Source organism: Myodes glareolus, chromosome 24, assembly GCF_982192425.1.
Source record: "Myodes glareolus chromosome 24, mMyoGla1.1, whole genome shotgun sequence".
Classification (NCBI taxonomy): Eukaryota; Metazoa; Chordata; class Mammalia; order Rodentia; family Cricetidae; genus Myodes; species Myodes glareolus.
In genome coordinates, this window is record NC_142049.1 from 32,005,054 (window position 1) to 32,032,884 (window position 27,831).

General features: G+C 47.2%; 1 protein-coding gene and 1 long non-coding RNA gene across 3 annotated transcripts in view; one reads left to right on the forward strand and one right to left on the reverse strand.

Moving 5' to 3' along the window:
* The window catches only part of Trpm1 (transient receptor potential cation channel subfamily M member 1), a 118,830-nt gene that overhangs the window by 90,073 nt on the left and 926 nt on the right, over window positions 1-27,831 (reverse strand). The gene's annotated exons all lie outside the window — the stretch shown is intronic.
* LOC146889923 (uncharacterized) lies at window positions 187-27,831 on the forward strand. Its single transcript, XR_014999451.2, has 2 exons — window positions 187-870; window positions 27,147-27,831. It is a non-coding gene; the product is annotated as an uncharacterized LOC146889923 (long non-coding RNA).

Consider the following 27,831-nt stretch of genomic DNA (forward strand, 5'->3'; position numbering starts at 1 on the left):
ATAATTTAGTACCACAGCAGCCTTCCCCAGGCACACAGCCCTCCACACAGCTCCAGACTAGCAGGAATGGCATTAACCCTTCTGCTTGGCGATGCAGGTTCCAGACAGGAAGAACCCATGAACAGATCTCGAGTGGGTGGTGCTTCCTTCTCAGCTTCTACGGGCTTCCCCCCTCCCCTTTTCTTCCTTTCCTTGCATCTCAGAGGCTATGTTGTAATGCGGCAGATGTGCTCGGGAGAACAAACACATTGGTGTAAAGGACCTGCCAAGCACTTGATATGCGTTAGTCTGCAGAATAATCTCTTCAATGATGATGGCAGTAGTGGCTGCAGCCAATGAGGGCCCTGGGCTGCAGCTCTGTTGATGTCTCACAAGGGTTCGTGAGCCCAGAACGGGCGGGCGTGCTCATGTGGGCAGGCCCTGGGCTTGTCTACAACAGCAGGCACCAGCTGGAGCTTCTGGATGATTCCTGGAGAAAGCCGTAGAGATGGTCCCCCATGTCCCCAACAGCCCATCAATCCTCACCCCACCACTGGCTGGAGTCCCAGCGTCACTGTGCTGGAAGCCAACAGACCCGGTGTGGCTGACCGCCCTCTGCTGGGACCCAGGGAGGACTTTCAAACATTGTGACTCATGCGTCCTTGGTCACTTGGGGCGGTGGCGAACCTCCCAGAATGTGGGTCTCATTACAGTCAAGTCAATGTGACCCTCTCCTCTTTCAAGATGTCTGTGTTCCTGAGGAGAAAGCTGGGCAGGAACCAGAGTAAGAACTTATTTTGCCTGGGCCTGGCTGCAAACTTGTTTGGTTTGCAGGAGTTCCCTAGGCAGGGAGTCGCGCCTTCTCAACAGGCTGGGAGGAAGATCCGCCAGGTAAGTGAGCCTTGGGGGCGGAGAGCGCATGCTCCCAGACAAGCCATGAATTCTGTTCCTTGCGTTGTGGTTGTGCGTAAGCAGGAGCACTCAGAACCGTCAAGAGGGGTTTGCTCCGGTTGCAAATTTTTCGAGTAATACGTCATCACTCCTAAAATATGGATTTTTATTGCAACTTGGGGGATAATAACTTTTGCAGAAAATATGAGCCTGTGTTAGTCAGGGTCCTCTACAGTCTAGAGCTTATCGGCAGCTCGTCCCAAGTTCCCTGGGCTTTGGAAGCCTCGTTTAGCAGAGTGTTCTCCTTTCCACAGTGCATGGCTTCTTCTTCCCCAGAGACAGAGTTGCCTTTCCTAGTGACTAACATAAACGGAGAGAAATCCCTAACTCAGAAATGATCCCTCCTACAGGGTCCAAGGAATGGCATTCTCAAAACTGGCCTAGTCAGATCTGGGGTCTTTTCAAAAGCCCTCTCTGTGTGAACAGAAATTTAGGTGACTTGGTGTAGATTTCCCTCTTGAGGCTCATAATATATATGCACCGAGGACTCTCTCACCCAGTGAGGAAATTTCTTTGCTCTGGACAGCCCAGCCCCTTCCTAAACATGACTGCAACTTCTCTTGTTCTGAAATCCTTGTCAGGCCCAACATGGCCCGAGAAAGAACTTGGGAAGCTTCACTTCTCAGGCTCCAGAACGTTTCAGCCAGACTGGAGAGTTTTCTGCGTAGCACGGCAGTTACCCTGAGCTTCTCTTGGAAGGCAGGAGGCTTCCGAAGGTCCCTGCTGAGGGCCTCATTGGTTCTGGTGATGTGAGAATCACCTCTCCCTCTGAGGGTTCTACGGAAATTACTCCTATGGCCACTGACTGCATCTGTCTGCTTCATCTGATGGATGGAGGCTTCCAACTCTCTTCGGGATAAGAAGGGGGAGAACAAGCTGCCCTGCCTTGCCCAATTCTTCTTATCCTCTTTCTGGTATGACCTAGAGAAAGCCAGCAACAAGGCAGCCCTGGCGGCTGACCTCGGCTCAGAGTTCCCAGAAGACCTCTTGTATTCAGAACGTTCTGCCAGCCCAGCCTTCAGGACTCTACCTGGCGGCACCTGCCCAACCAGTTAGCTCTGTCCTTTCCCGTTAGAGGTCTCCAACACACCACCCTGCCGATCTGCTTCCCTTCTCTGACTGACCTTTGACCTTTCCCAGGGCACACCTGGGACGCCTCTGCTTCTCTCTCCGTGGGAGTACACGCTGTCCACAGGAAGAAGGCCTGTGCAGAAACCTGCAATTCTCATGCACAAACCAGTGCACAATGGGCTTTGTCCTTGCTTATAGCGCCTCTGGTGGGAATTAACCTGAATTTGCCTTTTCAGTGATAAACAGTTGGGGAAAGCGTGTGGATCTGACTTTTACTAAAAAACATCGACTTCACTTGAGCCCACAACGTAACTAAAACGGAGCTAGAAGCCTGGCATCTCTGCCTTCCTTTTGCCTTTGTCTCCCTGGGGGGAAAAATCTATTCACCACTGCGTATGCGCATGTTCATCTTTCGGCACATTTTAATCACTCGACGAGCGTTTATCTAGAAACACTTGATACTATCTCATTCCCTTTACACTAAAGGCACAGAGAGTCATTTTCCAAAACCTGTAGTCACCCCGGGTTTGAGCAAGGCCTCACAGGAAGGACAGAATACCCCCAATACGAGAATAATTATCTATGTCGAAGAGCCTACATCCTGGAGCAATTCATCATGTAGATAGCCAAACTGGTCCTCAGGAGATGACTGTCATAACCAGACTCACACTTGATGGGCCATTCTGTGGGGCTGGAGCTGGACCACGGACAGAACTACACCTTGGCGAGAACTGTGGGATTAAATTCGATTCTTAGTCCTGCTCAAGTTTTTCTTTCTTTAAACCTAAATCTCATCCCAGTCAGTGCCTAAAGATGGAAATGAGGTCACCGCACCCCTTCATCACTTCCTCATTCTATTGTGCATTGATTAAATCTGCTTTTCATCACCCCGTGTCTCCTCGGTTGGTATTTTAAGGTGGGAGGCCAAGTCCGGCTCCTGGGGCTTCTGGAGACAGTGCCTTTGCCTTAAACTCTGGCCACAGATCCCAACTTCCTTAAGGAGCTGCAGTCTGTGGGGAAGGAGGGTTTTTTTTTCTCTCTCAATGCTGAGCAGAGTCCTCTGGCTCTCAGGCTTCTGTAGAGACTATCATAAGCTCCCTGAGCTCCGCGTTTGGGTTTTAAGAGCTACCTTGTGCTGGTTTAGGTTTTTATCGGGTCCACACAATCCAGGGTCACCTGGGAACCTCAACTGGAAAAATTCCTCCATCAGACTGACCTGGAAGCAAGTCTGCAGTGGCATTTTCTTGGTTAGTGATTAACGTGAGGAGGCCCAGGCCACTATAGGCAATGCTGTCTCTGGGCATGTATGTAATAAAGCAAACAGAGCAAACCATGAGCAAAAAGCCAGTACGCAGAGTTCCTCTGTGGTCCCTGGTTCCGTTCCTGCGCCCCCGGTCCTATTCTGACTGCCCTTCATGATGGACTGGAAGTGAAGTTGACCCTTCCCTCCCCCAATATGCTTTTGGTCATGGTGTCTATCAAAGCAACATAAAAACCTCACTAGGACATACTCCCTCAAGATGAGGGTGAACAAACCGGTCAGCATAGGACGGTCACTGAGATTGGGGGAGTCTTCTGGGTGACCCCAGATCTTGGTTTTTAGAGCTCAATTAAGTACCAGTGACACAAAGTGCTTGGGGGGGAAAAGAAACAAAAATCTTCCTTGAAGGAAGATGACATTGTCTTATATCTCAAATTATTCCTGCCATCAATTTCAAGGGTGCTTTATTGCATACAATTAAATATGTCCAGATACTTTTGATTAAAAAGAATCATGAAAAAATGACTTGTTCTCTATCCTCCTCACCAGCTAATATTACCCTCTCTTGGTTCTCCTTTCTAAGTGTTGTACTAAACTTACATTTATGCCTGTGTACATATATTCATGTATACATTACAGGTTAAGACCCTCATAGGAGGAAAAATATGCTTAGGTTTTTTTTTCTTTCTGAGTTTGGGTCACTTAGCTTAATAGTATATTTTCCAAATTCATAATTTTCCATCAAATTCCTTTTTGGAGGGTGGCTTTTTGAGACAGGATTACTCTGGGTAGCCTGGTTGTCGCAGAACTCACCCTGAAAACCAGGCTGACCTCAACCTCAGAGATCTTCCTGCCTCTGCTCCTGAATGCTGGGATTGAAGACATATACCACTACCGGCCAGCCAATTTTATTTTTCTTTCCAGCTGAAAATAAAACCTTTTTTATATGCTCCACATTTTCATCCTCTATTTGTTGATGGATATCCAGGTTAAATACAGCAGCAGTAAATACGGGTGTGAAAACATCTCTCCAGCAGTTTATGGCCTTCCTGGGAGTCTGCCCAGAAGTAGAAGAGCTGGCTCATGTCATAGTTCTATTTTTACTGTTGCGAGGAACTTCCCGCCTGTTTGCCATAGAGGTTGTATTAATTTGCACTCCCACCAGCAGCGAAAAGTGCACCCTTTTTCTCATATTCTCCCCAACACTTGCTGTCAGATCCCTTGGTCTTAGCCATCCTGAATAAGGAGAGCTGGTTTCCTAAAATAGTTGAAATTTGTATTTCCCTGATGACTCGGGATGCCGGAAACATTTTTAAGCAGTTATTGGGCATTTCTGTTTCCTGTATTTGAAAACCCTCTGTGCAAGTCATTAGTGCCTTTGTTGATTAGTAGTTATATTTTCTTGGTGTTGAGTTTCTGCAAAGCTTTGTAAATTCTGTATATTAACGCCTTGTCTGCAGTGTGTCTGGTGTGCATTTCCCCTCACTCTGTGGGCTGTCTGTGTTGCTCTGCTGACGGCTTCCCTTGTTTTCACGCCCTCCTTCTCTTGATGCTCAGGGCTGGTTCCTGTCCTGGTGCGGTTCTGTTGAGAAAGTTCTTACCATGTCTCGACGTCTTGAAGAGCATCCCCTGCACACCCTCCAGAAGTCTCAGCATTTAAGGTCTTCGGCTAAGGTCATCGATCCATTTTTAACTGACTTTTGTACAGGTTGAAAGCTATGAATCTAACTTCACTCTTCTGCAAGTGGGTAGCCAGTCCGCCGAACGGGCTCTTCCTTTCCCTTTGTCAAGAATTACATGGATACAGATTTGCAGGTTTCATCTCGGGTCTTTCTGCTCCATTGTTCTGTCTGTTTTCAGGCCAGTGCCAGGCTCTCTGTCACTTTCGCTCTGCAGTGTATAGTCTGAGGTCAGGTATTGTGATAGCTCTGTGTTCTGACTCCTGAGGACTGTTTTAGCTACTGGTGGCCTTTTGTGATGTCACACAAATTCTTGGAGCTTTTTAGGACTATGAACTATGACATTGGAATTCTGATGGTCATACCATGGACTAGACGGGGTGTGGTGGAGCACCCCTTTAATCCTCGCACTGGAAGATAGAGATCTCTGTGGACCAGGGGGATCTCTGTGAATTCAAGGCCAGCCTGGACTACATAGTAAATTTCAGAACAGCCAGGACGACATAGAGAGATACTATCTCATAAAAACAAAGAAACAAAAATAATATGTAGTTAATTTTGTAGTGTGGCCATTTTGATAGTATTAATTTTGCCAGTTGGGGACATGGAAGGTCTTTTCATCAGCTAGCATCATCTTTGGCTTTATTTTTCAGGGACTTCAAGAGTTCTTTTTGGAAGTTTTTTACTTCTCTGGTTAGATTTATCTCTAGGTCATTAATATTATTTTCTAAGAAAGATGGAATGCAGGCAGAGTATATGAAGCTACTTTTTTCTAGTTTCAACTCTGCCATATTTTTTCCTGTGTGGTGGATAGGTGAACAACATGCCCTTGATTGTGAACGTTCAGAACCCTAGCTGAAGTTCCACGGCTCCCGAGAAGCCCTGCTAACTGTGTAGAAGGTCACTGAGATGTGTAGAGTCTGGACTGGTCAAGTGTTTGAGTGACCACATTACACCATCTGTGTGATCTTTCTTGTGCATTCATTACAATGAAGTGAGTTTATCTAATAAAGCTATGAAAAGGACTTGTAACGTTAACAGGTAGAAAAAAACAAAGAGACTCCAGGAAGGTAAGATCTCAAAATATGTGATTCTAGTGAAGAGTGGGGGCAGTGACCGTTAGCCAGAAAAGGGCAGCCTCTCACACAGCCGTGGTCTTCCATCCTCTGCAGCAGGCCTCCCCGCTGCCTTCTGCCTCCTCATGGTCACATCTGCCTTTTAACAACCACAAAAATGAGGATGCAAAAGACACATGAGCACTGCAGTTCCCAAAAGGAGAGAGGGAGAGGGAAAGGGGGAGAGAGGGGGGAGAGGGAAGGGAAGAAAGGAAGAGAGAGGGGAGGAGAGAGGGAGAGGGAGAGAGAGAGAGAAAGAGAGAGAGAGAGAGAGAGAGAGAGAGAGAGAGAGAGAGAGAGAAAGAGAGCCTGCACCTGTATTAAAGATCCTATGCATGCACTTTGCTGGGAGCATCTGTGCCCTACAATGTACATAGCAAAGATTTCTTTCTTTTTTTTTTTTTTTTTTTGGAGACAGGGTTTCTCTGTAGGTTTGGAGCCTGTCCTGGAACTAGCTCTTGTAGACCAGGCTCGAACTCCCAGACATCCCCTGCCTCTGCCTCCCTGGGATTAAAGGTGTGTGCCACCACTGCCCGGCCATAGTAAAGAATTTGATTTGTAACTTTCTTTATTCCATAACTAAGAGAATGCCATGTAGCTCCTGTCATGGTGGAACATAGTACGAGAAACTTGAATCTGATCCCTAACCATGATCTCTCAGATTTGGCTCCAAGATCAACTCTTACTTCCTTTGAAATGAGTACTGTGTTTTTTCTGTGTGTACACACACACACACCAGACGGAAGGAAGTAGACAATTGGTAGTAGAGTTAGGCTTGATACAGGAGACACTCAATTTTAATTGTAAAATCACAGATTAAAGTAAAAATACAGGGGAAGTTTTACCGTTCTAATACTCAACAGAAAAATGCTAGCATCACTATAGTCATTTCAGATGGAGCCGTGTTCAGGAAGAGACGAAGGTGACAGAGGGCCTGCTCCACAAGAGGACATAGCTACCCTTAATGAATATGTAGGTGCCTAGTGACACGGTGCCAATCTGTAGGAGGCAGAGGCTGGTGAAGCTGCAAGGGCTGGTGCACAGATCTACTATACCAACTGAGAACACAAAATACCTCTACCAGTAATTCATAGTTTTAGCTGCCAAAGAAAATCGGTAAGGGCTTATCAGTGAAGGCATAACTGAGCCGAAGAGCAGCTTCCATAGCCTGGAACCAGACGTATGAAAGACTCCGTCCACGACAGCAGAATGCCTGAATACACACACCCCTGGAGGTTCACCAAAAGGGATTGTATTCTGTGACATGAGATGCACTTCGTTGGTGTGGCTCTTGGACCTCACCAGAGAAGTCTCTTTGTGCAGCGGACAGAGCAGAACCTCAAACCTGATCAAAGAGTGGAGAGGAAGGGTCAGCAGACGACCAGCCACAAATGGATGTCCATATAATACAGACAGCACCACGGCCAGGGCTCAGGGACCTTCTCAGGAGAGGGGGCAGTGGGAGTGTAAGAGCCACAGTGGGGAAGACTGCAGAGAAACGGGCCCTTCTAGATCAGACTGCTGAATTCACGAGCTCACAGCGGTGGTTGCCTGTGCATGATCAAGTCAGTTCACAATCCAGCATGGAGGACAGATGGGCACATGAGCCCTGACCACAACTGAGGATTTGGTGACAGCTGGTGGCTTCCAAGGGAAAGAGAGTCAGTTTTCTTTGAGGGTGTGGCTCCTGGAAGCCCAACCATGCTGCAGGAGTTCCCCCCATACCCATGACTGTATGGGCGGCACAAGCTGGGCTCAGTGACTACAATTATAAAAACATGACATGAAGTTGGGGAAGGGTGGGTAGATGGGGGTGGATCTGGAAGGAGTTAAAGGGAGAGGGGGTCAATATGATTAAAATATATCATTTTCATATATGGAATTCTCAAAAATAATAAAATAATATATTAAAAAATAAAACTCCAATAAGTTTAAAAGAATAGAAATGGAATCAAACCGGAAAACAATAGAAGAAATGTAGCTAGGAAATCTCCAAATATTTGGAGACCAAACCACTCACTTTAAGTGGCTATCTTTTCAGAAAATGAAAGCAGAATGAACGATTCCTAACTGTTATATATTATTATATATAATATATATTATATAGTCATAGACTATATTATATAGTCACCCTAATATAAAAACTAAATGAACTACTATGAGGCATGAAACCTACATACCAATATTTCTCATAAATGTAAATTTTTTTCTCAACAAAATATTAGTAAATTGAATCCATGCAAAAATGATGAAGTTGGATTTGTTCCAGATATGTAAGACTGATTCACATTAATACAATTAATTAACAAAATACATCCTATTAACAAATTAAAGAAGATAATCATATTATCATATCAGTGAATGCCAAAACATTTGAGAACATTCAGCATTCATGTATTGATAAAAAGAAATATCTCCAAGAAATAGTAGAGAGGGCCTACCATAGCTTGTGAGCAAAGCTTCCAGCTCACTTCGCACATAATGATACAGAGGCCGAATTGTTCCCACTAGAAACAGGAGCAAGACAAAATAGTTCCTAGGCCCCTTCAGGAGGACACGTAGTTTTTCAAAATCATACTGAAAATCATGGGAAAAGTGTCAAGATAAAAGGAAACGAAGGTGCATCAGCGCGAAGAAGAAAAACTGTTGGCAGATGCCTTGATGATATTCAGAAACCCTAAAGAGCGGGCATAAAAGTTGAAATTTGGAAATGATTGCAACAAATTTGCTGGACATGCTGGTAAGAGAGACAAAGTTGACTGCTTTCCCATGTGCCGGAAATGAACAATTGGCTTTGAAATGAAAAACACAGTACTATTTACATTAGCACCCAAACGAAGTATCTAGAGATGAACTTAGCAAAAGAGAGACAAAAAACAAAAACAAACAAACAAACAAAAAAAACCAGGAGGGTCTGGACATGGTGGCACATGACTTTAGTCCCAGCACTTGGGAGGCAGAGGCAGAAGGATCTCTGTGAGTTCAAGGCTAGTCTTGTTTACATGGTGAGTATCAGTATAGTCAGAACTACATAGTGAGACCCTATCTCAAAAATAAAATAAAAACAAAACAAAAGAAGAAAGAAAGAGGGAGAGAGCATGAAAGAGAGAAAGAGAGAAAGAGCCAGAGAGAGAGAGAAGGAAGGAAGGAATTAAAGAAAGAAGGAAGGAAGGAAAGAAAGAAAACCATGAGGGAAACTGTTAAATGCCAATGAAAAAAATAAATAACTTTTAAACAGTGGGAGGGCTATCTCATGCTCACAGGTTGGAAGACTCAAAAACCTTAGGATGTCAATTCCTTTCAACATTCTCTATAGAGTGCAATCACAGCCCAACTAAACTTTGAAAATGCAAGCTATTTTTGAATACTGACAAACTATAGAAAGGCAGAGAACGTGAAAGAGCTAATAAAATACAGGAGAAGGAAGAAGAAGAAGAAGAAGAAGAGGAGGAGGAGGAGGAGGAGGAGGAGGAGGAGGAGGAGGAGGAGAAGGAATGGGGAGGAAGAGGGTAGGAGGAGAAATGGGAGGAGGACAAACACCAAAGTGCTTTAAGACATGGCTGTAAAGTACTTGAAGTAACACAGTGGTGGTGGAAGAGCAGGTAATAAGATCACTGGAACAGAAGAGAGGATGTGGAAATATACTCACACTCATATTAATATAATGAATGAAGTTTGAGCAAAGGCAAGAAATAATACAACAATAGCTGCAAAATGCTCTGATTGCCAGCGTTACACCTTCCACAGCAACTGACTCCAGTGGATCCCAAAGCTGAAACGTGAACCACACAACTGCAAAACCTTCAGAAGACAGCTGTCTCAGTGACTTTTCTATTGCTGGGATAAACCACTATGACCAAGGCAACTTATAGAAGACAGAGTTTATTGGGGGCTCACAGTTCCAGGTGTGAGTCCATGACCGTCACACCAGGGAGCATGGTAGCAGGCAGACAGGAATAGTGGCGGAGCAGCAGCTGAAAGCTCATGTCCTGAGCCACAGCCAGGAAGTTGAGAGAGCGCTAGAGATGGTGTGAGGCTTTTGAAGCCTCAAAGCCCACCCCTGTGACACACCTCCTTCTCCCAAAGCCACACCTCCTAATCCTCCCCAAACAGTTCCACCAACTGGAGATCAAGTGCTCCAATGCCTAGGCCCATGAGGGTCATTCTTATTCAATTCACCGCCCCAATCTGTCAGACCTTGAGCTTGGTGATGATTTGTTAGATATAGTCAAAAGAAGGACTTATGAAAGAAAAAAAATCATGAGTTAGACTTTATTAAAATGAAAAGTTTGGAGCTGGAGAGATGGCTTGGTGGTTAAGAGCACTAATTGCTCTTGCAAAGGACCCACTTCCCAGCACCCACATGGTGGCTCACAGTCGTCTGTAACTCCAGTCCCAGAGGACCCAAACCCCTCTTGATGAGCACATGTGGAGCTCATATCTACAGACAGACAGGCAGACCCGCACGCACATAAAATAAAATAAATAAATTAAAAAATATATTTTGATGAAAAACTTACACCCTGAAAGGTGTCTTTGGGAGAATGAAGGAGAAGCAGAGACTGGAAGAAAATATCCCAAAACTTCAGAATAAAAAGGAATTGGCTCAAAATAGACATAAAACCCTGGAAACTCGGGGATGGCTTGATGATCTCGAGAAAACTTTGAAAGAGTGGACTTCTGGGTAGGAAAAGAACAGTTCTGAAAATGATTTATTACTAGTATGTTGGGGGATGGGCAAATGTGGGCCAGGGGACATGGATGGAGGTCAAGGGGCAATTAGCAGGAGTCTGTTCTCTCCGGAGGGAATCAAATTCAGGCTTTCAGTCTGGGCAGCAAGCGCCTTACCCACTGAGTTATCACCCTGGCCCCAAACAACCACTTCTAAACAGTGGAAGGATCCGGACACCTCAGCAAAGAAGATGCAGGGATGGGAAGTAACCCTGTGAAAGGATGCTCAGCATCGTGTGTCAGGAACAGCAGGCATTTCAAACAGCAATAGCACACACCCAAATATCTATAACAATAGCTAACACGCAAAAAGTGGCCACCCCAGATGACAACAAGGATGCAGGTGGACAGCCTTCCTTGGTGCTATTTTGAAATGGCTCCTTGAAGGGTAGGCAGGCAGCCTCTGATGAGCTAAACCCTGTTTTGTCACATGTCCCAGTGTGGAATGGGAATTCACAACTTAAATGTCCAGGCAGACATCATGGCACAGGGATGTAATTCTCGAGCTCGGTAGGCAGAGAGCTAGGAGGATTGCCACTAGTTGGAGGCCACTCTGGTCTACATACGCAAGTTCCAGGCCAGCCAGGGTTATAACGTGCGGCCTTGTCTCAAAGACACAAACAAACAAAACTTACGTCTGTACAAAAACCCGCATACAGATGTTTATGGCAACTTGTTCATATTTGGCAAACAGCTGAGACAAACAAGTGTTGTTCAACAGCTGAACGCTGTGCATCTCTTAAGATAGTATTATCATCTCTAAAGAAGAAAAAGGCACAGATACCGAGGACCTCAATGCAAGTCACTTAGTGGGAGAAGACAGTTCCATAGGGTCGCACACAGTATGAGCCCAACCCTACTGTGTGGGTTCAAGGAGAGAAAATTCATCTAGGTCAGTGGTTCTCCTAACGCTGCGACCCTTTAATACAGTTTCTCATGTTTTGGTGACTCCCAACCATAAAATTACTTTTGTTGCTACTTCATAACTGTAAATTTGCTATTGTTACGAATCATAATGTAAATATGTGATAGAGAGGACATTTGATGTATGACCCCCCCAAGTGGTTGAGAACCGCTGTCCTAAGTAAAGAGCATAAGGCAAAAGAATGAGCAATTTAAAGAAATATGTATGCTGGAAATGTGGTGCATATGTAAGAAGGAATACTATTAAGCTCTGTGGAAAGGTTAAATCACAAAATTTGCAGGAGAATGAATGAACATAGAATGTATATTAAGTGAGGTCATTCAATCTCAGAAAAAAACTGAATATGTTCGCTCCCATATGTGGATCCTCACCTATACTGCAGACATGCACATAGGCAAACAAATGTATGTGTAGGTGTAATATAACATAGAATGAAGAACAAGAACAGGTACCATCAGGCAATAAGGAAGACCAGAACTCAGGTAAAGAACATGTGAGCTGTGACAGTGTGTATGAAGTTAATGCTATTTCCAGTTTTAACAGTGTCATGGAATTTTAATTTCTTATGGTAGATATGTGCATTAAAAATATAATCGAGGCAATCTTACCAAAAGCAATCTACAGATTCAATGCAATGCCCATCAAAATCCCAGCAAAATTCTTCAAAGACCTTGAAAGAACAGTACTCAACTTCATGAGGAAAAGCAAAAAAACCCAGGATAGCCTAAGCAATCCTGTACAATAAAAGAAGTCAGGCATCACAATCCCTGACTTCAAACTCTACTACGCAGCTACAGTACTGAAAACAGCCTGGTATTGACATAAGAACAGACAGGAGGACCAATGGAACCAAATAGAAGACCCGGATATGAATCCACACATCTTCGAACACCTGATCTTTGAAAAAGAAGCAAAAAATATCAAATGGAAAAAAGAAAGCATATTTAACAAGTGGTGATGGCATAACTGGATATCAATATGTAGAAGAATGAAAATAGACCCATATCTATCACCATGCACAAAACTCAAGTCCAAATGGATCAAAGACCTCAACATAAAGCCAGCCACACTGAACCTTATAGAAGAGAAAGTGGGAAGTACACTTGAACGCATTGACACCGGGAACCACTTCCGAAATATAACCCCAGTAGCACAGACACTGAGAGCAACAATAAATGGGACCTCCTAAAACTGAAAAGCTTCTGTAAGGCAAAGGACATGGTCAACAAGACAAAAGGACAGCCTACAGAATGGGAAAAGATCTTCACTAACCCCACATCAGACAGAGGTCTGATCTTCAAAATATACAAAGAACTCAAGAAATTGGACACCAAAATATCACATAGTCCAATAAAAAATGGAGTACAAACATAAACAGAGAACTCTCAACAGAGGAATCTAAAGTGGCTGAAAGACACTTAAAGAAATGTTCGACATCCTTAGTCATCAGAGAAATGCAAATCAAAACAACTCTGAGATTCCATCTTTCACCTGTAAGAATGGCCAAGATCAAAAATACTGATGACAACTTATGCTGGAGAGGTTGTGGGGGAAAGGGAACACTTCTGTATTGCTGGTGGAAGTGCAAGCTGGTACAGCCCCTTTGGATGTCAATTTGATAATTTCTCAGAAAGTTAGGAAACAACCTTCCTCAAGACCCAGTAATACCACTTTGGGGTATATATCCAAAGGATGTTCAATCGTGCCACAAGGACATGTGCTCAACTATGTTCATAGCAGCTTTGTTTGTCATAGCCAGAATCTGGAAACAACCTAAAAGCCCTTAGACCGAAGAACGGATACGGAAAATGTGGTACATTTACACAGTGCAGTACTACACATCAGAAAAAATGATGACATCTTGAATTTTGCAGGAAAATGGATGGAGCTAGAAAACATTATTTTTAATGAGGTGACCCAGACACAGAAAGACAAATATCACATGTACTCACTCATAGGTGGTTTTTAAACATAAAGCAAAGAAAACCAGTCTACATATCACAATCCCAGAGAACTTAGACAACAATAAGGACACTAAGAGAAACTTACATAGATCTAATCTACATGGGAAGTAGAAAAAGACAAGATCTCCTGATAAATTGGGAGGGAGCATGGGGACCTTAAGAGAGGATTGAAGTGGGGAGGGAAGAGGCAGGGAGGGGAGCAGAGAAAAATGTAGAGCTCAATTAATATCAGTAAAACATGTAACATGTTATATATATATATATATATATATATATATATATATATATATATATATATAATTGAGAGTCCGGCGGTGGTGGCGCACACCTTTAATCCCAGCACTTGGGAGGCAGAGGCAGGTGGATCTCCGTGAGTTCAAGGCCAGTCTGGTCTACATGAGCTAGTTCCAGGACAGGCTCCAAAGCTACAGAGAAACTCAGTCTCGAAAAAAAATTAAATATATATAATTACACACACACACACAATTGATAGCGAAAATGTAAAATCCAAAGAGAAGCCCCATGACTTCAAAATGGCTGTACCAACTGTGTAGATGTTTGTTAAGACATACAGACCTTGGGGTCTTTATTTGCAAATTCTTTATAACAAAGTGATTCTTTTTTTAAAGGTCATTCACCAATAAACATGTTACCATGGGAGGGGGAAATCTCATGGGTCTACTGTAAGCAAAGAACTACAGACAACTAAGGGATTCTGGAAGCGAAAGAGTTTTCCCCAGGGATTAGACCAGTAATTGGGTATTAAGTACCAACTGGTTGACCCTAAAATCAGGTCCATACAAGTAACATCGAACGGACTGAGCAGGTGGTATTTATATATTTATGCATATGTATGTACATGTCACAGTAATAGAGAAAAGAGGGCATAAATTTGAATGGAAGCAAGTGGGTGGGGTTGAAAGAAGGAAAAGAAAGGGGAAATTACATGATTATATTTTAATTTTTAAATATATAAAAAGCTGGAGCTGGAGCAATGGCTCAGCAGTTAAGAGTGCTTAGTGCTCTTTCAGAACGCCCAGGTTCAATTCCCAGCATCCACATGGAGTTCACAATGGTCTGTAACTCCGGTTCCAGAGGATCTGGTACACACACACACATACACACACACACACACACACACACACAAGCAAAACACTAATGCACATAAAATAAATCTTTAATATATATAAATTCATTATTCTTACAAAAATAAAGAGAAAAGATTGAATTCACCAAGGTGTTTCGCACACGTACACCTCATCAAGCAGAGGAGAAACGTTTTCATTTTCTCTGCACCTTACAAATGCATCCTTCAGAGCTGCAGAAGCTGGTGGGAAGGATTCGAACACCCACATTTCTCCAGAGGAGAAATTGAAAGATTTGCCCCTGTTGAGCGGGCATGTGAATGCCCCAGACTGAGGCCCTGAGTTTTCCTACTCACCTTGGGTTTTCGCCTTGATAATGGCAAAGGGCCCACAGTAAAGCACAGCTCACAGGCCTGCTTGGAAGTCATCACCATGTATTTCTGGGTCTATCATTTCTGGGTCTATCTGCCATCTGGCTGCAGTTCGGAATTGTGCAAGGCCTGCCTATCTCCAGGAAAGTCTCTCTCTGCCTGTACCCCACCACCACTGTGTTTGTGTGTTTGTGTGTGTGTGTATGTGTGTGTGCGTGTGTGTGTTTGCTAGGAATCAAAACTAGTGCAAATGCTCTCCCACCGAGTTGTGTACCTAACCAACAGAAATCATCTTACGGGCTGAATTTCTGGGTAAGGCAAGATTCTGAGCAGAAAGACTCAGGCAAGGGAATTCTGAACGCCAGCCAACCGGTTCCGCAAGAGAAAGGAGGTGCGGCGGGTGTGCAGAGGAAACTGACAAGGGGCAGAGCTTCGGGACAGCTGAGGACAGGCAGGCAGCTGGGGCGTCTCAGGACAGCTTCAGTTTTACATCATTGCTGAGCCTACACAACAGCTAAACCTCCTACGGCTGCCTGCGGAGGGCCAGGGGCAGTCTAGTGAGGACGAGGCTAGTGAGGCGGAACTGTGTGACCGTGCCGAGTCCCCGCGGGGGTGGGGGGGAAGAGAAGAGGGTGATGTGTAGCTGTTTCCTTTGGATTGAAACGCGCCGCTCTCTGGTGTGCTGGGAAGCGAGGCCTACCCAACTCACCAGAAGTCCTGTCTCAGAGGCTCTCCCTGAAGTTTCACGAGCAGTAAACAATTTCGGAGAGAGAGGAGACTCTTGGCGGCAGCGGGGGCGGGGGGATGGAGGGGGCACCTGCAAACTGTGCTACAACTGTAGTAATACATCTTTTTGCACTGTCTGACTCGCCTGTACTTCTGCAAGTAACCCCAGTAAACTCGATGGCTCGCCGGGCTGAAACGGGCTGGAATCGCTACTCTGGCCTGTTGTTCCCACCTCTATCTGGAGAAACTACAATTGCCTTCCCAGGAAGCCATGCCCAATAGCAGGTGGACCTCAGAACGCCCCGGAATAACTATCACTTGTAGAATGAAAGAGCTCGAATATCAGGAATCTTGGTTTCCCGAAACACAAGCGAACACGGTTTAAATGCTGCAAGAGAGCTCTTTCCACAGGGGTCACAGTGCTCGTGGGGTGCATGCCAGGAATCCATCCCACTCCTGGAAGGGAAGAAGGGCGGGGTTCTCTGTCTTGGAACCGTGAAGTCTTCTGTCAACTTGACAAAGCTAGAGTCACCTGAGAGGAGGGGACCTCAACTGAGAAATGCCTCCGTAAGAGTGCACTGTAGGGAAACCTGTAGGGCATTTTCTTAATTAGTGATTGATGTGGGCCCACCCTGTTGTGGGTGGGATCACCCAGGGCTGGTGGTTCTGGGTGTTGTAAGAAAGTCGAATGAGCAAGCCGTGGTGAGCAAGTCAGTAGGCAGTACTCCTGGGGGTGGGGGGCTCTGCAGCTGCTCTTGCCCCAGCTCCTACTCTGTTTGAGTTCCTGCTCTAACTGCCTTCAAAGATGAACAGTGATAGAGAAAGGGAAGTCAACCCTTTCCTTCCAGAGTTGTTTTGGTCCTACTGTTTCACGGCAGTGGAAACCCTAAGACACAACCCATCGCTCAAAACTCCCTGCTAGTGGGCTCTGGGCTAAGGATGGCCAAGGGCATCTTCGTGGGCAGGGGGACTGTGCTGTCACGTGGGGTCCTATAGGAGTGGCCCTGAATTCGGGTTCCTACGCTACTGCCATCTTGAAATGTTCGAAAAAATTTAAGACAAGAAGGTGTACCTATTATTTTGCGCTGTAACCAACAAATGTTACGACAGATCTCCAATAGATGTTCCTCCAGGGCCAAACCAAGGAAGCCCCCAAGTGCCAAAGGCTGGCATGCTGTCAGAGTGGTGGCCGCCTCTGGGACTTGCCAGGTAGAGATGACTCCAAAGAGGGACTTAGCCACCTCTGCCACAAGCAAGTTTCATCCTTCTGAGTGCCTCATTGCACCTGGGCTAACTGGCTGAGCTGCCTTCCACTGTGGGTCAGTTTAGGGGACTTCCAGAGCTTGGGGTATCTCTTGCCACGGAGTCTTGAGGAAGGTTAGGAATCCTTGAGCTACTGTTGCTCTGGCAACGGTACCAACTTTTGCTAACTGGTCAGCCAGTCCAGCTACCTTTCCCCTGATGGTGAGTCAGGCGCTACCAGCTCAGCGCTCTGCTGCCCCCTGCTGGCTGTTTTCAGAGCCACCCCGAGCCCTAGCTGTTGTTTGCGTTCCATAAAAGTAATTTATCAAATTGCTGCTCTTTTTAGTCAAAATACTGACCTGCACGAATGTCAGTTAGAACTCACACAGACCAATCTCGTTAGTCATAGGAGTTTTAGAAGTCGAAGTGAAAACCTTTTATGAAGGATAATCTGAAAGTACATTCCGTGTGTGCTAAAGATAGCCCCCAGAAGCCAGAGGGCTGCGGTGGCTCTGGGGGCATGTGACACATGGCCCGCGGCTTAGAAAACTCCGGAGACTATGATGTAACACCCATAAGCCTCCTGGACAGAGGTCTTTCCACAGGCTCTGTGGCCTCTTAGAACCTATGTGGTTTTGACACCCTGGCCACTTCTCCTCCATGTTATAACATGAGGCCTGGACTTCAGCAAGGGTGTACTTGGGGGTACAGTTATTCCTAAGTACCCAAGAGTGACTGGTTACAGGGCTCCAAAATCTGTCAAATCTGCAAGTGCTCAAGTTCCTTATACAAGACAATGTTGTCTGAGCATAGAACCTATGTGGATTCTTTAAGACATACCTGGATGACATAGACTACCTACAAGAACACACATGTTCTGTGTACATATTGAATGAAGATGTACATATATGTATTTTGGGGATGCTGGGGCTTGAACCCAGGTCTTTCCACATACTAAGTCACTGAGCCACACTCTAAGCCCAAAATAGCACACAGACTATGTTACCCTCTATTGGTTAGGAGATAGCAACAAGAAAAGAAAAAAGTCTGTTTAAATCTGTGAAATCAGAGCTGAGGACATAAAGAGCTCATGACACATGAGTGTTCTTCTATGTGGGTCAGGAAATAAGTCTTTTCTAGAGCTGAGGGGCTGCCTGGGCCCTAGGCCAGTCTTGGGATCCAGTAATTGAAGGGACCTGCCCCATGCCCTGCCTGGCATCTGGCTTTTTCCACCGATGGCTGTTTGCCTGGCCGGGATGAGGAGATGAGATGGTCCAGAGCCGCGAGATGTAGGTACAGATGGTTGATTGTCGCAACATTCAGTGCATAGCTAGTGGCGGGTAGCGATTGGTCCAGGGACTTTATCTAAGGTCCAGGGAGGGGGGAATGGGGTCAGTGAGCTGGGGTCCTAGGACTGGGAACACTTTTGCCCCTGGCTGCTTTCACACCTTCACCATGAGGCTCAGCTCTGTCTCCCCTTGTCTCTCTCTCGGCTACCCATGAGCGCCATTCTTCCTTCTTCACTGAAATGGCCCCAAATCCCTGCAGAACAAAGTCATGCTGGTATCTAGGCTCAGCGGCCAGGCCTGCTTTTCCAGGATCAAAGTCTTATTGACAGCCATTAATCACATGTAAGCAGATATTCCTCGGGCATCAGGCACCGGCAGATGCTGTGTGGCTGCCTGGGCCATTAGGAAGATTATGCCTGGGTCCAGCCAGCACCCAGCACCCGTTGTCTGGGGAGGTGGGACTGAGCTCTTGATCCTTAAGCAGGGGACAGGCACTTGTGCTTCCTTCCTGCCCTCCCGTAACAACACCTAGATCTCCCAACGCAGATGAGACGACCCTTCCCACAGGCGTTGCTCACCTCAGACCACATCTTTCTAGCTTGATGCCCGAAAGCAGAAGCTCTGCCTTGCCCCGTACTGGAGGCTCTGCCAGCCCCAAAGCAAGTGTTTGGCCCTGTGGGTGCCGGAGTAGGAAAGACTGAGTCCAAACCAGGAGGAGCGGGTGGGAATTCATCCGGGTACCAGGGTTCAGGGGAACGGAAAAGGAGGGCCTTACGGACCCAGTCATACACATGTCCCCCTGCACCATGGGCTGGCCTCGTACAGCAGACTTATCCGGGACACACCACTGCCCAGTCTAAAGTGACCTCATGGCAAAGGCTCACTGTTTCTGCGCTCCAGTTCCAGCTCCACACCAGGCAGGTGTGGTCCATGTCCCTTATTGAGTACCCAAAGTGTTCTACTATTGGACTATGGAGGGTATTGGCTGCCCACAAAGGGAGGTCCCCTTAGTTGTTCCAGGGCCAGTGAATCTTTTGCTAGTAACCATGACGACTGATAGTCAAAAGCACATTTGTTTCAGGGGGCTCAGGACAGATTAGACTCTGTAGAAACACACGCGTGGAGAACAAGAGAGTCCCCTCCTTCGCGGGGACCTCTCGGGTCTGGGAAATAATCACGGGAACGGCTGATTCAGAGTCTAGTGGCTAGAGGAATGAACAAACGGTACAGTGGCTGGCTGGGATGAGGCCGCTGGGGAGAGGGGCTGGCTGGTACATAGGCCCCTCTTAGACCAGCCGGTAGGAGCAGTTGGAGGTCCATGTGGTTGGAATGCTGCTGAGTGTGGCCAGGGAAGGCTGTGTTGGGCCTAGCAGGGCAGGGGTATGCCTAGCCATGTTCACTGTGTCCCTCATTTCTGATCCCCATTTCCCTCAAAATGGCTTTGGCCGCTTCTAAGAATCTTAAAGTGTGTCTTCTAAAGCACGGAGAAGAAGCAGCAGAGATGGGTCAGTGAGCAAGGGGCTTGCCACACAAGCATGAGAACCTGAGTTTGAACGCTAAGAGCTCGTGTACCATCTAGTGTGGTGGTGTGAATCTGGAATCTCAGTGCTTCTGTAGAGAGATGGGAAGCGGAGACAGGAGACTCTCTAGAAGCCTGACACGCAATATCCAGCAGCAAACAACAAAAGACCCCGCCTCAAACACGGTGAAGACGTGAGGACTGGCATGTAAGCTGATCTCTCATGGGTACTATAGTACAAGTGCATACGCTCACATGCGCATGCACACACACACACATACACGGGGTGGGTAAAAATAAAACAGAAAAGCATGAAAAACATCCTGATGGGTTTCAAGACTCTTAGGAGACCAGATACGCCTCTTTAGAAGGATTATTTTGGGCTAGTTATTTTGGAAAACCATGGACAAAAGCAACTCTTTGAGAATGGAGCAGAGGTGCCCTTCCCAGAAGGAAAATGCTCATCTCTGAAAGGGTCTTGGTGCTTGGCATGGCTTCTCCTCACTAGGAAGCAAAGGTGACTCCATGTCCTAAGAGATTCTCCTAGATGAGGCTGGAGAAACGAATCAGCAGATAAGAGCACATACTGCTCTTGCAGAGAGCCTGAGTTTCGTTCCTAGCACCCATGAAGGGCGGCTCTCACAGCCCCCGAAACTCTAGCCCCAGGAGACCCAGGATTGTCTTCTGGCTTCTGAGAGCACTTGCATTCATGTGAATAGCCCTCTCCCCAACACACACACACACACACACACACACACACACACACACACACACACACAGAGGCACACACCTGCAGAATAAGCCCTATCCTGTTTGCACAGGCCTTTGCTCACACCCTCCTTCCTGTCTTTATTCAAGAGCTATATGTACACCGGAGGTAGAGAAAAGATTCTAAAGACACGCAAGCCTCTCTGCGTTTTCTCCCGTGTACACGGCAGGTGGTCGTGTCATTAAACATCTATTCCGGCTACTTGTGCTGATCTGCCTTTTGTTGCAGGGAGTCTCAGCGTGGAGAATGCAAGAAAAAAAATCGACTCTCCTCCTCCAAATTCTAGGTTAGAAACGCTGCCAAGACCCCTGGATGCGTATGCAATCTCCCCCTTCACACACACACAGTAGCGTGTGCTCCCTCAAGCAGAGAACTCTGTTGGTAATATACTACCAAAGCTAATTACGGGTTTCTCGGGAGAAAAAAAAGGCTCAAAGGCAGGCCCCTTCGTATACCTCAAAGTAGCATGTTGTGCATAATAGAGATACACAATTTTTGTCTGTCAGTTTAAGAATTAAAAAATAAGACTGGAGAGATGGTTCAGTGCAAGCATGAGGACCTGAGTTCAAATCCCAGAGCCCACGCTTACAAAGCTGGTTGTGATAGTGCATGTGTGTGGTCCCAGCATTCCTACAGTGGGATGGGAGGTGGAGACAGGGGAATTCTTGCAAGCTAGGGGGGCAGATATCCTGTCTGTAACACACTGTGTGGGAGGTGCGGAGCAACACCTGGGGCTGTCCTCTGGCTTTCACACGCGCTAGCTACACTCATACATGTAAGGAAAATGTAATACACACGTGTGTCACACAGAAAGAGAGAGAGAGCGAATAAAAAAACAAGCCTTGAAAACGCTTAAAACCCTGCTGTTCTTGAGAACCAAGGACAGAGGTGAATGAAATAGCAGAAATGCAAACCAGAGAGAATCTGACGTGGGACAGTAATGAAGTTGAAGAATGTTTAGTTATGTCTTAGCCAAGACCACCAGGCTCTACCAATGAATTTCTTATGCATACACTATCAGAGGGATGGGAATGGTGTGGCTGCTCCTTCCTTGGAGAGGGAGGGGGCTCTCCTTCCTTTGGATGGGTGGTGAGGTAGGGAGAGCCACCCGAGCTCCCCAGTGTCCCCAAGGCAGCAGGAGGCACAGGTAGCCTGGGATCCCACCGCCTCGAACAGCAGCGTCTGCTGTGCTGTGCTTCTGCACACAGGAACTTTTGTCTTTGGCCCGAAATACACACTGCAGGCTGCTTGCTTTCAGCCTTCGGTGCTCATGAGGGCATTTCCTCCAGCTGCCGTGCCCAGTTTCCACCTGAACCATCTCATGGTTCAAGTCTAGCTGCTTCTGAAGGGGACCACGATGCCATCTCAACTTGCTCAAAAGTTAAATCCCAAGTTGTTCTTTCCCTGAAAACTTTCTTTACTCTTGAGCCAAGGATCTATCAAAGGGCAAAGTCAACTACAAATGAAGCCTGCATCATGGCCCAGAGAATCAGCAGATACTGGGGCACATTTCCCTCCACACATCCCTCCCATTCATCTCGATCCCCCTCTGTCCCAAGTCCCCTCCAACTCTCTAGCCTGCGGACTGGCTGTTCCCACAAGCCAGATGCTCTTCCTGTGGAGGAGGTCAGCATGGCTCGGCTCCCTTCCTCAGCCTTGAGGCTTTTGCTCAGTGTACACACACCCTACCCTGATGTACAGATCCCTCTCAGGTCCCTCTTCACAGCACTTTCTCAGCACAGCCGACTCCCTGGGAAGCCCACCCCTGGAGGGTCTGTTACTGTTTTCTGACTTGACATTCTAGACTCCCATCTCCAAGGAGGCGGCTGTTGCTGACATGTGCTTGTGGGAGAAAGGAGGCATGTGCATTTATCAAAGACCAGCCTTTGTCCAAACATCACAATAGATTTGCAGAGAAAAGTAACAAAGAACAAGCCACAAAGAGCTCCCTCCCTACAATCGGTTTTTGTGCTTGTTTGGGGTTTTGCTTTTCAGTTGGCATTGTAAACATTAAATCTACACTCCTAACAAGGGTAGCCTAGTGACATGAGGCAGGTGGGAACTGAGGACATCTTCAACGAAGGACGCAGGAAAGTCCACCTTATCGATGAGGAAATTAAGCCTGGAGAGGTTGAATAACTGTTCTGTAATCACACAGCAAAATCCTAAGCAGGAGTCCTGCAGGCAAGGGTGGTCAGAGCCTTGATGTGAAAGCCCTATCCGTGGAATACCATTGCAACCCAGATTCCCTGGAGCCCCGTCTCCGCTCTGCGTGGGAAGTATCCGTTGGGGATGTGAGCAGGTGCAAGAGCCCACAGATGCTGGGAAGGCCCAGGTAGAAGCTGGCCTTGGAACTGCTCTGCCTATTCCCGAATCCCAGAGGCAAAGAATGAGAGAAGACAGGGTGGAACCAGAAGCCTGGGGAGGAGGGCCCCACCATACTGTGACCCATTCTGAAAGACAGGGTTGCAGAAGTGTGGGGTGCAGCTGCAGAGTCCAGAGGCTCTGCTATGGACAAGCGCCTCTGTGACCATGTGGGGGAGCAGCGAGGGACATCTGCTGGCTTTAACATGCGTTAGGAGAAAAGGGGGGATTTTAGAGATCCCTGACAGCCACCAGGATCAGCCTGATCTCTAAAGTGCCACGTCTGGCTCTGCCCGGAGGAAACACGGCATGACAGCTCAGAGAAGGGCGCATTGTGTTCTCTGCCTTGACACCCTGGGCTTGCTGCCTGCTGAATCTCAGGGCCTCTGAGCAGAAACTCACAGATGTGCTGCAGCTCAGCTGGGCCCTGTGCTTCAACAACCCGCCTCCGCCTCACATTCGACAGATGTTGGTTCTGAAATTTGAACATTTTCTTTTGGGGAATGTTGACAGTTTCTTAGTAACTTGGGATGGCAACATCTTTTTCTTCTGTTTGTCTTTCAAGAACACTTTGATGTCCTCTGCTTGGTGCATCCTCTAGGCCAGTGTTTCTCTGTCTTTGGGTTGCAACCCCAGATATTTACAGTATGGTTCACAACAGTAGCAAAATTACACTTATGAAGTAGAAATGAAATAACTTTAGGATTGGGGTCACCACAACACGAGGAACTGTATGAAACATAGGGTTACAGTGGTCAGAAGGCTGAACCACTGTTCCAGGCAGTGCTGGCTAGTGGGAGGGGCAGCCTGTTCTGTGCTGTGTGCTACGGAGTGCGCTACCAGAGCTCTCACCTCAGTTTGTCCTCCAGAGCCAACTCTCCCGTTCCCTGCACCCTAACAAAATGCTTCCTAGCCTGGGCTCACCCATTCCCTGCACCCTAATGGAATGCTTCCTAGCCTGGGCTCACCCATTCCCTGCACCCTAATGGAATGCTTCCTAGCCTGGGCTCCACCAAGGGTCATGTGACGCTCACAAAGACAGGGCTTCTTTCGGCAACTCTGCTGAAGTGCAGGTTTCATTCCTCAAGACTTAGCAGAGCCTTCAGTGCCCCGATGTGCACTGTGGGGCTCTCCCAGTGTGCGCACTCCATGACTTGGAGCTGGAGCGGTGTTCCCAGGATGCACTGGACTTAAGCTGGGATGGGTTTCTGTGACGTGCTGAACAGGGGGCTACCTCAGTTGGTTATGAGCAGTCCCAAGTTGCCTGCAGCTTTGCCTTACGTCTTAGGACCACCCTCACCTCCACCCCCACCCCAACGTCTCAGGCCAGCAAAACAAGTCTTCCAAGTGTTTCCTGGCCTCTTTGGTTAGGATCCTCCCTAGAAGAACAAGGCTGCCACCAAGGGTCCCCATCCAAGGCTTTTGTCCTATGCCTTCTCCTACAGCCTGTAAGGGGGTGTCTTAATCAGTGTCACACAGCCCCTCTTGTGATATGAACACTTTACAGGTACCCTTTGGAGGTCTCTAGGTTCCTGTGGACACCCCTCAGTCCCGGCCTGCCCCATGGTGCTCCCGACTGTCACACCTGTTTATCCTGTTGCCAGGACCCTACCTGGGCCATGTTCGCACCCAGACCTGCTGGATATGTCCACTGCCTCTGACATCCTGCACAGGAAAGAACTAGAAACTAACATGAAAACCTACTGGGATCCCCCAGATTCCAGACACAGCCTCTGAGAAGTGAGGGGTCTCAAGGGAGTCCGATCTAGTCCCCCTGCTTGGTTCCTAAGGTGAATGATGGCCTTGTTCCTTTGAGCTAAGGTGTGGTTGCTGGTGAAGCTACTACAGAGGGTATTGGGGTATAGAGGGCAGTGGGGTACAGATGGTCACTGGGTACAGAGAACACAGCAAGTTGGCGGTCCCCTCTGTGCAGCTTCTGGACTGAGGAAGTGAAGGAGACGCTAAGCCAGTGATGTGGAGTCGTTTCTCTGAGGCTGGTGGCGGGCAGAGCGCCTGGAAGGCTTCCGTTGCCACACCTGGGCTTATCTGAGAAGAATTACAACATTTCTCAATTGTGAGGGCCATGCTTTCATTTCAAAATCATAAAACAGAGCCCAGAAAAAGAAAAAAGGAAGGAGGCCATGAAACGGAATTTACATGTAGCACATGAAGAAAGATTACCAACAGAGCTAGCCACCTTTTCTCTAAAGAAACCATGTTCTGTGAGAGGCTTGTTATGGTTTCAATAACACAAATTGCAGGATTTATTTGTGTTGTTACAAGTGACTTGGCTCATTCATTTTAAGTGCCGTATAGCATTCCTCTGTTCAGGGGAGCAGAAGCCTCGGCTCACCTTTACTAATGGAGCGCTGGGGCTGCTGGTTTGCTGCAGCGTACGATGCTGATTTGAACATTTTGTGGATTTCCTCGAGTACCTGTGCTGGAATTTTCTAAGGGAATCTAAGGTACAAGTGAGCTGTGCTGCCATTTAATTTGTTCATTTAATTTAATTTACCTTGACCTTCAACTTTAAACTTTATCTGTACTGTTTAACCAAGTAAAATGTAGGTAGGGCTTCCATGTCCCACTTGGCCACCTGGAGGCTTTTCCTACAGAAGGCTGTGGGAGGCTGGGCCTCCTGGACTAGAGGCAGCTGGCCTCCATTCGCTGATTCACATCCACTGGCTGGTTATCGTCTTGGGGGGGAGGGGGTTAAGGTCACAGGAGATGCTACTATCAACAAGAACTGACCAGGCAAGGTCAAAAGTGCCTTCTACAGCAGTGGCCCAGGCCAGGCAATGCTTGGGAAGCAGAGGCAGGTAGATCTCTGTGAGTTCGAGGCCAGCCTGTCTACAGGCTCCAAAGCCACAGAGAAACCCTGTCTTGAAAAAACAAGTAAACAAACAAAAAATGACCCAGACTCAATGACTCTCAGAAAAGCCCCAGGTTCCCAAGGACAAAGGAGGTCCAAGTATCCATGGAAACAGAGGAACCCACACACTTCACACTGTCGAACTTGTTTCTCGGTATCCCCTTAAGGATTAACTTTCTTAAAAGTCTTACATGCTGGTGAGGCATGGTGGCTCACCCCTATAATCCAAGTACTGGGGAGACTAAGGCAGAAGGGTTGCTTTGAGTTCAAGACCAACCTGGACTACAGAACAAGACTCCTACGTCATTGGAGAAAAAAGAAAAAAGAGATCTTAAGAACCATTCTTCATCTTCATTTTCCCTTTAGTGTTCTCATTCTCGGCCCGAGGATTGTCATAAAAAAGCCTGGAGCAAACAGAGCAGAGCGCTGAGCCGTTAACTAGGTCAGGTTCTGGCAGGGAGAGTCTGGGGAGTTCAGGTTTGGAGGTGGTGGGGAATACAGGCGATGGAACCCATGGCCGCCCTCCTACACGCAGCTCACATGCTCTGTTACTGGACCACACTGCCAGCACAGGCAAGAGGTCACCTTCAGTTGTCATAGGATGAGATCACCTTGGAAAGGGGAGGGACATCCTCTTCTTAAATGTGAAGTAAAATTGCATAGTCCTGGGGGACTCGGAGGGAGGGGAGGAGAGATGGCAGGAGTGGGCATGCAGGAGGGGGAAAGGAAGAGGAAAATGGGGTGCTGGGAGTGGAAAGAGAACGGTCCTAGTTTTCAATGTTGACCAAACTCCAAGTGCTTCTTCCCTCAGCTGAGTTCCCCTACGCCCATACTCCGCACCAGGCAGAGGGCGGTCAGAAACATGGGATCCCAGAACAGCACAGCCTGCTTCCTTTCAGCAGCGCTTATCAGTTAGCGCGAGCAGCTGTGTTCTGGGGAGGAGGCCCTGCAGCACTATGTGGGTGCAGCCGCGTAGCTAGTGGCGTGCGGGTGAATGTCGTGTTCCTGCCAAGTGTGGTAGTAGATCTGGGAATGCTAATTTACAAGACACTGTGGGTGTGCTGGCTCCCGAGGAAGAATGGTGACTCTCACAGGCCTGGGAGGACGGGGAGATGTACCATACCCCACCCGCCCACCAGGAGCCCTTGGGGGTGGATCTTCTCTATTCTTCAAACTGGGGAAAGCCTTAGCTATTAAAAAGAATAGTTTCTTATTTTCTGTGTGTGTTTCCAGGCTCCTGGACATCAGACACTGGGAAATAACTTGTCTGCATGCATACCCAGCTGTTGACCTGCTGGGAGGCCACAACCTGGCCAGCTCCTGAGTGATGACCGAGGGGCCACAAGACATTCGCCTGGCGCACACTGCTGCCTTGGCTTCTATCCCCAACACTGACCATAGCACTGGCTGGCACACCAGTGTTCAGAACAATTCATTCAGGGAAGCACTCTTCTGCCTATACCCTCTCCTTCCTGTCCCTCGCCCTCTGGAGGAGAAGTGTCTTAGAAGGAACAGGATCAGCACCACCCCTACCATCTATGCACTCAACAAGTGTCCAGGAGTCTCTGCCTTCTGGCTTGGGCTCTACCTGAGATCCGCTGAATGTAAGATGACCGATCCAGGCCACCAGTGTGGGAAGAGTGTATGCCTGTTTGAATGAGCATTCATGACAAGAGCATGACCATGTCAAGGACACCAATGCCTCGGACTCATGGGAATGGCCAGACCCTTCCCTGGTCCAAATATGGATGTTGATGAACGGGTAACAGTAGCGTGAACCATACAGAGCTTGCTAGTCCCAGATGACTTCATGGACACACTCTTTGAGGCTGTTCCTCAGCAGAGACCACCTACCGAGATCAGCTGAGCAGCCTCCTTGTCCATACTGTATATAATAAACACAGATTAGCTGACCAAA